This window comes from Oncorhynchus gorbuscha, linkage group LG17 (assembly GCF_021184085.1).
Source record: "Oncorhynchus gorbuscha isolate QuinsamMale2020 ecotype Even-year linkage group LG17, OgorEven_v1.0, whole genome shotgun sequence".
In the NCBI taxonomy this organism is placed as follows: Eukaryota; Metazoa; Chordata; class Actinopteri; order Salmoniformes; family Salmonidae; genus Oncorhynchus; species Oncorhynchus gorbuscha.
The window spans coordinates 57,068,427-57,081,090 of record NC_060189.1 but is presented as its reverse complement, the minus strand read 5'-3'; positions in this window follow the sequence as shown (position 1 = coordinate 57,081,090).

Genomic DNA, 12,664 nt, shown 5'->3' with positions numbered 1-12,664 from the left:
CCTCTCATAACACCATAGCATCTCTCTCTCTGCTCTAGCAGTAGAACCCTAGTGGCTGGGGGACATGTGATATTATAAGGGGTGTAGGATGGAACGTAGGGATAATCTATCTATAGGGTGTCTTCATACGGACGATAAGGCACTGATTGGCTAGTTTTTATTGCGTCTCACTACCAGTTTCAGTGGGGTCTAGTCATTCTACAGAACCTAGTAGGCAGATCATGGTGGAAGTGGGGTCTAGTCATTCTATTAAACCTAGTAGGCAGATCATAGTGGTAGTGGGGTCTAGTCATTCTATAGAACCTAGTAGGCAGATCATAGTGGTAGTGGGGTCTAGTCATTCTATAGAACCTAGTAGGCAGATCATGGCAGTAGAGTGGGGTCTAGTCATTCTACTGAACCTAGTAGGGAGATCATGGTGGTAGTGGGGTCTAGTCATTCTACTGAACCTAGTAGGCAGATCATGGTGGTAGAGTGGGGTCTAGTCATTCTACTGAACCTAGTAGGCAGATCATGGCAGTAGAGTGGGGTCTAGTCATTCTACTGAACCTAGTAGGCAGATCATGGTGGTAGTGGGGTCTAGTCATTCTATAGAACCTAGTAGGCAGATCATGGTGGTAGGCAGATCATGGTGGTACATAGTATGACAGGTCCTCTCAGGTGGTCAGCTAGTGTGAGTCTCCCCCTTTATTAAAGCACCTGAGGAAAACTCATTCTCACCCACACTCTAATGTTCTCTTCCTCTTTCACACACAGACCTGTGTTTGCTGTGTGTCATGTTCTCGCCTGCCTGCTGCCTATGGGCCTGTGGATGATGATCTACATATGGAGAGGGAGAGAGAGAAGGAGCCTTCCTTGGCGCCCAGTAATTGGACTTTAGAAGCCGATTGGGGGAACTTGGTTGACCTCTGGTAATGGATTTGAGTGAATAATTATTTGTAGTTATGGTTGGAAGATGATATCGGCGGGAGCGGGAGAGAAGGATGAATCCCAGTGTGTGAGTCACCACTGCTGTAAAAGAGGGAGATGGAGAGAGAGACGGTGCTGCCAGCACTCAATTAATGAAATCCAGCTGCTTAGGCTCCCTGCGCGCACTGCCTGATAAAAACACCCCACCCTGACTGGTCTGGTCTGGAAAAAGGGTTCTCTCACGCTGCCCCTTCCCAGCCCAAACTACAAACTACCCATCACCCACATGCATTGCGTTGTTAAAATCTTAAAATCCGCCCCCACTCCAGACTCCAGGTAAAATACATTATAGGGAGGGTCCATTATTTTTTTTAAAGCCGGTGGTGCTTAGCGTTTGCACGTGCGTGTTAGCTTATCTTAGAACAGCCAGCAGCCACCATGATAATATAACCTAATGAAAGCGATTCTCAAGATGGCAGCCAGCGCCAGTCCACGCCACCCCAGGACACAGAAGGCAATCACTCTTAATCCACAGTCTAATTGGCCTGGCTGTGCCTCCTCTGGGCCTAAGTGAATTCAGCTGTTCGATTACTGCGGGCCAATAATCTGGAATGTCTGGAATAACATCTGACTGACTGAGACGTCTTGTTTAAACAAAAGGATGTCCGACGAGACCCGGCGGACACAGTGCATCTTTCAAAAGGTGGCTGGACGTCTTGGACCCGGTCTCCTCCCTCTGCTGTGTGTCTGTTAGTACTCAGTGTTCTCTGGCAGAGACAGAGACATCAACCCAGGCAGAGAGGTCCTGGCTTGGCAACTCTCTGCCTTCCCTCTCTTCTCTCTCCCCTCCCCTCTCTGCCTCTCCCCTCCCCCTCTCTGCCTCTCCCCTCCCATCTCTTCTCTCTCTGCCTCAGCTCTCTGCCTTGAGAGGCTGTGTCCTAGATCAGTCATATGTAGGGTGAAAATTAAGCTACTCCCCCTTATTATCTCTGGCTATACTCTCTCACTAGCCCTCATCCCCCTCTCCTCTCTATACCCCTCTCTCTATCTCTACCCATTCCTCACTCCCCCTCTCTCTATCTCTACTCATTCCTCACTCCCCCTCTCTCTATCTCTACTCATTCCTCACTCCCCCTCTCTCTTCCCATCTCTCACTCCTGGCCCTTCTCTCTCCTCTCAATTCAATTCAAGGGGCTTTATTGGCATGGGAAACATATGTCAACATTGCCAAAGCAAGTGAAGTAGATAATATACTAAAGTGAATATCCCCTGTTCTCTCTCTCTCTCCACCCGTCCCTCTCTCCTGGTCCTGCTGCCCTCTTGCCAGTCTCTATTATCAGTGTCTTTCCAGTGGTCTCTCCAGGCTGGGCAACCAGTGGTCTCTCCAGGCTGGGCAACCAGTGGTCTCTCCAGGCTGGGCAACCAGTGGTCTCTCCAGGCTGGGCAACCAGTGGTCTCTCCAGGCTGGGCAACCAGTGGTCTCTCCAGGCTGGGGCTGGGCAACCAGTGGTCTCTCCAGGCTGGGCAACCAGTGGTCTCTCCAGGCTGGGAAAACAGTGGTCTCCAGGCTCCAGGGTGGGGGCAACCAGTGGTCTCTCCAGGCTGGGCAGTGGTCTACCAGTGGTCTCTCCAGGCTGGGCAACCAGTGGTCTCTCCAGGCTGGGCAACCAGTGGTCTCTCCAGGCTGGGCAACCAGTGGTCTCTCCAGGCTGGGCAACCAGTGGTCTCTCCAGGCTGGGCAACCAGTGGTCTCTCCAGGCTGGGCAACCAGTGGTCTCTCCAGGCTGGGCAACCAGTGGTCTCTCCAGGCTGGGCAACCAGTGGTCTCTCCAGGCTGGGAAACCAGTGGTCTCTCCAGGCTGGGCAACCAGTGGTCTCTCCAGGCTGGGAAACCAGTGGTCTCTCCAGGCTGGGCAACCAGTGGTCTCTCCAGGCTGGGCAACCAGTGGTCTCTCCAGGCTGGGCAACCAGTGGTCTCTCCAGGCTGGGCAACCAGTGGTCTCTCCAGGCTGGGCAACCAGTGGTCTCTCCAGGCTGGGAAACCAGTGGTCTCTCCAGGCTGGGCAACCAGTGGTCTCTCCAGGCTGGGCAACCAGTGGTCTCGTCAGTCTGGGAAACCAGTGGTCTCTCCAGGCTGTGCTCCAGACAGACCATGTTTTGAGAGGCAGTGCTGGACTACACTCATTCACTCCTCCTTGGCTGCATACGGAGGTCAACCTGTCACACCTGTCCACAGCTACACACACTCTCTCTCTCTCTGCTGTGTAGGGAAAACTACCAGACAGCTCCCTGCACGCCACAATCCCAGACTCATGTGGAGAGGCAGAAGAAGAACGGTACAATCTTGTATTTTATTCCACTGTGCTTTGAGCCCAGTGTCTTTTATGATGGAGGAATTAATGCTACAGCACTTAAAGCCTTGGCAACCAGTAAAAAGTGTTCTAGACCGCGTCCCAAATGGCACCCCATTTCCTACATAGTGTACTACCTTTGACCAGGGGCTCTGGATCAAAAGTAGTGCACTATATAGGGAATATGGTGCCATTTGGGATGCAATCTAGTTTTTACTTTCTGGAGCGGAGGAGGTTTATATTGGATAGTTGCTATTAACTACCGATAGACTGCACTCTGCCTTGCCCTCTCCTTGGCCATATGTTAATGACCACTCAGTGCCTCTGCCCTGGGGTAACCCTGCCCACTGCTGGACTGGGTCAGCCAAGCACCAGACCCTCCAAATGACTAGGCTACCACTCAAACCTGGTTAAAATAACTGCACACGCTTGTTTGCCTGGATTTCTGATGAACATAATCTGAAAATTGGGCTATATGAAATGATAAACAAATATTTGTATTCCTAAAAATGCACCTTTTAATATCAAATCAAATCAAATGTTATTTGTCACATACACATGGTTAGCAGATGTTAATGCGAGCGTAGCGAAATGCTTGTGCTTCTAGTTCCGACAATGCAGTAATAACCAACAAGTAATCGAACTAACAATTCCAAAACTACTGTCTTATACACACAAGTGTAGGGGGATAAAGAATATGTACATAAAGATATATGAATGAGTGATGGTACAGAGCGGCATAGGCAAGATACAGTAGATGGTATCGAGTATATACATATACAGTATATACATATGAGATGAGTATGTAAACAAAGTGGCATAGTTAGTGGCTAGTGATACATGTATTACATAAGGATGCAGTAGATGATATAGAGTACAGTATATACGTATACATATGAGATGAATAATGTAGGGTATGTAAACATTATATTAAGTAGCATTGTTTAAAGTGGCTAATGATATATTTTACATCATTTCCCATCAATTCCCATTATTAAAGTGGCTGGAGTTGAGTCAGTGTGTTGGCAGCAGCCACTCAATGTTAGTGGTGGCTGTTTAACAGTCTGATGGCCTTGAGATAGAAGCTGTTTTTCAGTCTCTCGGTCCCAGCTTTGATGCACCTGTACTGACCTCGCCTTCTGGATGATAGCGGGGTGAACAGGCAGTGGCTCGGGTGGTTGTTGTCCTTGATGATCTTTATGGCCTTCCTGTAACATCAGGTGGTGTAGGTGTCCTGGGGGGCAGGTAGTTTGCCCCCGGTGATGCGTTGTGCAGACCTCACTACCCTCTGGAGAGCCTTACGGTTGTGGGCGGAACAGTTGCCGTACCAGGCGGTGATACAGCCCGTCAGGATGCTCTCGATAATATGCGATATAAAGGGGTGTGTTTTGATTTGGTTCACTAATGGCCGGTAATGGATACAGCCCATTCTCCACCCTGCACTAAGCCTACCAGGGTCATATTCATCAGGGGATACCGTATCAAAACATTTTACAACAGAAAATAGGAACTAGTGCTTCCTATTGGACATGGTTCAACTGGTCCATCCCTGTTTCAGTCCATTTTTGTTCCGTTTGATGCCTAATGAACACAACCCTGTTCTGCCCACTGAGGTAACAAGATGGCAGCTGAGCTCTGCTCCCTGGTAGTTGATCACTGGCCGTTTTACTGCCCTGGCATGTTCCTGGCTCCTCTCTCTGCTCCGGGGGCAAAGCGGACACGGCCCACAGTAAAAGGCCTGTGAGGTGGGCAGGAAGCTGTGGCCGTGGCTGGCGAAGCTGGCTTCATCACGTCACGTTGACATGTCAGGGAGCCGTGCCAGGGCATTGGGCACCGCCGTGACTCATTGTTCCCGCCACTTCCCGCTCTCCCCGGACAAGTTGCGTGGGAGCAGGTAGAGCAGGCGATGGGGCGAGTTAGCGCCTGGTGGCAGATGGGCAGGGTAACCGGTGCCAGCCACACTGGACCACTGGTCTGGCAACTGGACACAGACTGACTGAACAGCCGGACGTGGCATTTTTCTGGCACGAGGATATGGGCCAGGTGTCTCGCTCCAGCAGCAAGCTGTGTGTGTGTGTGTCAGAGAGAAGGAGAGGAATGTGCTAGTATGCATCATTTAACATGACCACCTAAATGAATCCATGCTAGCAGTGTGTGTGTTTATGAGAGAGGGAGAGAGATTGCCCCATTTTATACTGCAAACCAAAGCCAACTTTACTGTACAGGCAGGACATTAATCTTAGGGAAACACAATAAATCAAGATTGGTTTAGAAAAGAGCTGTCAGTCTAATTGTTGTGATAACCATTCCTGTGGTACTCTCAGGGCGTCTGTTGGAAGTCAGGGCCATGGAATGCTCATCAACATCCAAACATGCTGTGGCCCTAAGAACTGACTGAGAGAGCGCTCTTGTGTAGTGGAGGAAGGTCTCCCTATAGGATGACCTTTTCAGATCGTATATTCCCCCTACTTGTATAATTCTGCCCCAATTTCGTGGTAGACTGCAGTGAGAAACGAATGAGATTAGAGTTTTGAAGTCCAGCCATTCCTGCTATTGACTCTAGTGGTGTAACTTGCTCTATTATGTTTCCAATAGAAGTCATTATCGTTGTTTCTCTCAATTAGCCCAAATCACACCCAAAGGCAGAAGGCAGTCTTCTTACTGAAATGAAAGAGCATGGCTGGCATTTGCAGATGACAGAAATCCCTCTTAAAAATCTGTATTTATCTGTTATACGACAGGGGAGGTATTGGGAATGGAAAGAGCTCAGTTAGAAAAAACGAATTTGCCCTTCAGCTTGTGTGCCTCTCCACCAATGAGGGTTAAATTACTATCTGGGCACCTTGGCAACCATCGCTGTGCTGCTCCTGAGTCGCTACCTACATCTGGACGGGCTGAACTCAAGACTGTAGAGTAAGCTTTTGTTAGTTAGTTGTACTGTGCCAGTGCCGCCTCTGCCGATCTGTCTGTTTTGGTAAAGAAACTGATGTGTTATCTGACATTGGTACATTGTATTTTCAGAACAAATGCTGGTATAATCATGTTCTGTTACTGTAGTCATGGTGATGTGAGTGTAATTGAGAATCTTATTAACCAAGATATGTAAGCCTTTGAGGCAAAGACAGTACAGTATGAAGATGGGCAGAAACTGCTTCTCCAATAGAAGTCCCAGATATGAAGTTGTTTTTGATGAAAATGAACACGTCAGTTTGTCACTTTCACAAGGTTGGAGTAATAACATGCTTGACTACAGCAGAGGTAATAACTGACCAATGCAGGGTGGACGCTTCAGGCTTTCCCAAACCTGGTCCTGGGGTCCCCCCTGGGTGCATGTTTTTGGTTTTTGCCCTGGCACTACACAGCTGATTCAAATGATCTAAGCTTGATGATGAGTTGGGTATTTGAATCAGCTGTGTAGTTCTAAGGCGAAAACCAAAACGTTCACCCAGGGGGGACCCAGGACCGGGTTTGGGAAACCCTGGACTAGGGGAGGGTTGAGGAGGAGGGATGACACCTGACTAAGGGAGGGTTGAGGAGGAGGGATGACACCTGACTAAGGGAGGGTTGAGGAGGAGGGATGACACCTGACTAAGGGAGGGTTGAGGAGGAGGGATGACACCTGACTAGGGGAGGGTTGAGGAGAAGGATGACACCTGACTAGGGGAGGGTTGAGGAGGAGGGATGACACCTGACTAGGGGAGGGTTGAGGAGAAGGATGACACCTGACTAGGGGAGGGTTGAGGAGGGATGACACCTGACTAGGGAGGGTTGAGGAGGAGGGATGACACCTGACTAGGGGAGGGTTGAGGAGGAGGGATGACACCTGACTAGGGGAGGGTTGAGGAGGAGGGATGACACCTGACTAGGGGAGGGTTGAGGAGGAGGGATGACACCTGACTAGGGGAGGGTTGAGGAGGAGGGATGACACCTGACTAGGGTAGGGTTGTGGAGGAGGGATGACACCTGACTAGGGGAGGGTTGAGGAGGAGGGATGACACCTGACTAAGGGAGGGTTGAGGAGGAGGGATGACACCTGACTAGGGGAGGGTTGAGGAGGAGGGATGACACCTGACTAGGAGAGGCTTGAGGAGAAGGATGACACCTGACTAGTGGAGGGTTGAGGAGGAGGGATGACACCTGACTAGGGTAGGGTTGAGGAGGAGGGATGACACCTGACTAGGGTAGGGTTGAGGAGGAGGGATGACACCTGACTAGGGGAGGGTTGAGGAGGAGGGATGACACCTGACTAGGGGAGGGTTGAGGAGGAGGGATGACACCTGACTAGGGGAGGGTTGAGGAGGAGGGATGACACCTGACTAGGGTAGGGTTGAGGAGGAGGGATGACACCTGACTAGGGGAGGGTTGAGGAGGAGGGATGACACCTGACTAGGGAGGGTTGAGGAGGAGGGATGACACCTGACTAGGGGAGGGTTGAGGAGGAGGGATGACACCTGACTAGGGAGGGTTGAGGAGGAGGGATGACACCTGACTAGGGTAGGGTTGTGGAGGAGGGATGACACCTGACTAGGGGAGGGTTGAGGAGGAGGGATGACACCTGACTAGGGGAGGGTTGAGGAGGAGGGATGACACCTGACTAGGGGAGGGTTGAGGAGGAGGGATGACACCTGACTAGGGTAGGGTTGAGGAGGAGGGATGACACCTGACTAGGGGAGGGTTGAGGAGGAGGGATGACACCTGACTAGGGAGGGTTGAGGAGGAGGGATGACACCTGACTAGGGGAGGGTTGAGGAGGAGGGATGACACCTGACTAGGGGAGGGTTGAGGAGGAGGGATGACACCTGACTAGGGTAGGGTTGAGGAGGAGGGATGACACCTGACTAGGGGAGGGTTGAGGAGGAGGGATGACACCTGACTAGGGTAGGGTTGAGGAGGAGGGATGACACCTGACTAGGGTAGGGTTGAGGGTGACACCTGAGGGGAGGGTTGAGGAGGATGACACCTGACTAGGGGAGGGTTGAGGAGGAGGGATGACACCTGACTAGGGGAGGGTTGAGGAGGAGGGATGACACCTGACTAGGGAGGGTTGAGGAGGAGGGATGACACCTGACTAGGGAGGGTTGAGGAGGAGGGATGACACCTGACTAGGGTAGGGTTGAGGAGGAGGGATGACACCTGACTAGGGGAGGGTTGAGGAGGAGGGATGACACCTGACTAGGGTAGGGTTGAGGAGGAGGGATGACACCTGACTAGGGGAGGGGTTGAGGGGAGGGATGACACCTGACTAGGGAGGAGGAGGGATGACACCTGACTAGGGGAGGGTTGAGGAGGAGGGATGACACCTGACTAGGGGAGGGTTGAGGAGGAGGGATGACACCTGACTAGGGGAGGGTTGAGGAGGAGGGATGACACCTGACTAGGGTAGGGTTGAGGAGGAGGGATGACACCTGACTAGGGGAGGGTTGAGGAGGAGGGATGACACCTGACTAGGGGAGGGTTGAGGAGGAGGGATGACACCTGACTAGGGGAGGGTTGAGGAGGAGGGATGACACCTGACTAGGGAGGGTTGAGGAGGAGGGATGACACCTGACTAGGGGAGGGTTGAGGAGGAGGGATGACACCTGACTAGGGGAGGGTTGAGGAGGAGGGATGACACCTGACTAGGGGAGGGTTGAGGAGGAGGGATGACACCTGACTAGGGGAGGGTTGAGGAGGAGGGATGACACCTGACTAGGGGAGGGTTGAGGAGGAGGGATGACACCTGACTAGGGGAGGGTTGAGGAGGAGGGATGACACCTGACTAGGGGAGGGTTGAGGAGGAGGGATGACACCTGACTAGGGGAGGGTTGAGGAGGAGGGATGACACCTGAGGGGAGGGTTGAGGAGGAGGGATGACACCTGACTAGGGGAGGGTTGAGGAGGAGGGATGACACCTGACTAGGGGAGGGTTGAGGAGGAGGGATGACACCTGACTAGGGGAGGGTTGAGGAGGAGGGATGACACCTGACTAGGGGAGGGTTGAGGAGGAGGGATGACACCTGACTAGGGGAGGGTTGAGGAGGAGGGATGACACCTGACTAGGGGAGGGAGGGTTGAGGAGGAGGGATGACACCTGACTAGGGAGGGTTGAGGAGGAGGGATGACACCTGACTAGGGGTAGGGTTGAGGAGGAGGGATGACACCTGACTAGGGGAGGGTTGAGGAGGAGGGATGACACCTGACTAGGGGTGGGTTGAGGAGGAGGGATGACACCTGACTAGGGGAGGGTTGAGGAGGAGGGATGACACCTGACTAGGGTAGGGTTGAGGAGGAGGGATGACACCTGACTAGGGGAGGGTTGAGGAGGAGGGATGACACCTGACTAGGGGAGGGTTGAGGAGGAGGGATGACACCTGACTAGGGAGGGTTGAGGAGGAGGGATGACACCTGACTAGGGTAGGGTTGAGGAGGAGGGATGACACCTGACTAGGGGAGGGTTGAGGAGGAGGGATGACACCTGACTAGGGGAGGGTTGAGGAGGAGGGATGACACCTGACTAGGGGAGGGTTGAGGAGGAGGGATGACACCTGACTAGGGGAGGGTTGAGGAGGAGGGATGACACCTGACTAGGGGAGGGTTGAGGAGGAGGGATGACACCTGACTAGGGTAGGGTTGAGGAGGAGGGATGACACCTGACTAGGGGAGGGTTGAGGAGGAGGGATGACACCTGACTAGGGGAGGGTTGAGGAGGAGGGATGACACTTGACTAGGGGAGGGTTGAGGAGGAGGGATGACACCTGACTAGGGTAGGGTTGAGGAGGAGGGATGACACTTGACTAGGGGAGGGTTGAGGAGGAGGGATGACACCTGACTAGGGGAGGGTTGAGGAGGAGGGATGACACCTGACTAGGGGAGGGTTGAGGAGGAAGGATGACACCTGACTAGGAGAGGGTTGAGGAGGAGGGATGACACCTGACTAGGGGAGGGTTGAGGAGGAGGGATGACACCTGACTAGGGGAGGGTTGAGGAGGAGGGATGACACCTGACTAGGGGAGGGTTGAGGAGGGATGACACCTGACTAGGGGAGGGTTGAGGAGGAGGGATGACACCTGACTAGGAGAGGGTTGAGGAGGAGGGATGACACCTGACTAGGGTAGGGTTGAGGAGGAGGGATGACACCTGACTAGGAGAGGGTTGAGGAGGAGGGATGACAACTGACTAGGGGAGGGTTGAGGAGGAGGGATGACACCTGACTAGGGGAGGGTTGAGGAGGAGGGATGACACCTGACTAGGGGAGGGTTGAGGAGGAGGGATGACACCTGACTAGGGGAGGGTTGAGGAGGAGGGATGACACCTGACTTGGGGAGGGTTGAGGAGGAGGGATGACACCTGACTAGGGGAGGGTTGAGGAGGAGGGATGACACCTGACTAGGGGAGGGTTGAGGAGGAGGGATGACACCTGACTAGGGGAGGGTTGAGGAGGAGGGATGACACCTGACTAGGGAGGGTTGAGGAGGAGGGATGACACCTGACTAGGGGAGGGTTGAGGAGGAGGATGACACCTGACTAGGGGAGGGTTGAGGAGGAGGGATGACACCTGACTAGGGGAGGGTTGAGGAGGAGGGATGACACCTGACTAGGGGAGGGTTGAGGAGGAGGGATGACACCTGACTAGGAGAGGGTTGAGGAGGAGGGATGACACCTGACTAGGGGAGGGTTAACACTTGACTTGTTCAGGGTTGATACTTGACTAGAGTAGGTCTGAGGAGGAATGAGGAAGTTTCTAATATGTATTCCGTACAGTAAGCTTGTATTCAGGTTGACGTTTCCAACTGGGCACAGACGTCAATTCAACGTTTCACATGTGTTCACGTGTGTTCAACATTATTTAATTGAAATGATGTGGAAACAACGTTGATTCACCCAGTGTTATTGTCCTGAGTCTTGCCTGGAGGCAGAACTTAGATGTTCAAAATTGGGTTTATTGTTAAAAAATATATATATATATTTTTTGTCTTAATTTAAGATTAGGGTTAGTGGTGGGGTTAAGGTTAGGTTTATATTGTGGCTGTGCCAGCTAGTGACCACTTTGCATAACTGTCTCCAGAACAACGCTAACTTGCCTTGTAAGCTACTGTATAATGATCCGGATGGTGGACATGAAATACTAATTGATATCTCCACACTCCACAGCAGTCTTATATGATATATAAGCCCAAAAATGTGTTTTATCGTGTAGTTGTAGCCACGTACAACGACTAGACCAGACATCTGGATGGATGCGATCCAAGTTCATTTGTTTGACCCGCTCTCCTCTTAAATGAGAATTGATGGTAGGATTCCCAATGTCTTGATTGGAAGACAAATGAGCAGGGGGCGGTCCCGTAATTGATTGAAGACCGCAATTGGATTAGGCTAATTGAAATGCATTGTAGAAATCGTTAGATGCTCAAGTCCATGGAATCATTTAAAACACGAATAACCAGGCAGTGATCAGGTCTCAACACAAATAGGAAGGATTCTATGAAAGATGGTGGTTTCTGTTTCCAAACATGTTTGTTCAATGCAGTAGTGGTACGTGGGTAAAATCACTGGGGAAGCCAATCCAGAAGAAAAAGCCACATTACAACCTGTGTGTTGTGATAGTTGTGTTGTTTGATTCAACTTCAACATTTCAACATCATCTAATCACCTCTGCTTAGTCTAATACAATGACTACTAAAAGATACCAAAAGCTATTTTGTCCAATCTACGTAAGCTAAATAAAATGTGGCTGTTCGTGGTTCTGATTTGTGTCTCTGTGTGCGTGTTGGTGCAAGTAGAAAAGCATCCTGTCAATGACATGTGCTCTCAATGCGATTTGACAGGAGAGACGACAAATCCAAACGGGCTTCCCATGACACTTTTTTTTTTGGTGTGCCAAGACCATTCACAGTTGAGCTCACTCAGTTTAACTCAATGCTGATTGGCTATTATTTGATGCTTTTTTTAATCAAGGGAGCCCAAATGTTCACTGGCTTCCTATGCATTCAATGCTATGGGCGGCACGATGTCATACTCTTTTAGACCAGACAGCATCAGATAGATGGGCGCTGTTTCGCTTGCTCGAGTGCTTTCTCCGGTTAGATACATTCAACCTCTTGCGAATGACAATTATGAAACATTATTTTGTGTTTTTTACTTAGAAATGTTTTGGGAAAGACTGGTTTCCCTTGGCATCCATGAATACACACCACTGGTTCAATGTCACATTGGATATTGTGGTGGATTTGAAAACGAGAACGATACCCTTGTGTTCCTCTGTGTGGTTTCCTCAGTAAACAACCACTGTACCTGGTTTTACTGTATTTCCAAACCAAGAATAAAGTACAACTGTCTCCAGATCAGTTTTTCACCTGGCCAGCCGGAGCAGATCGTTGGGGGTGAGACTGGGGTCAGTATTACACTTCATTACTTCACCAGGGGAA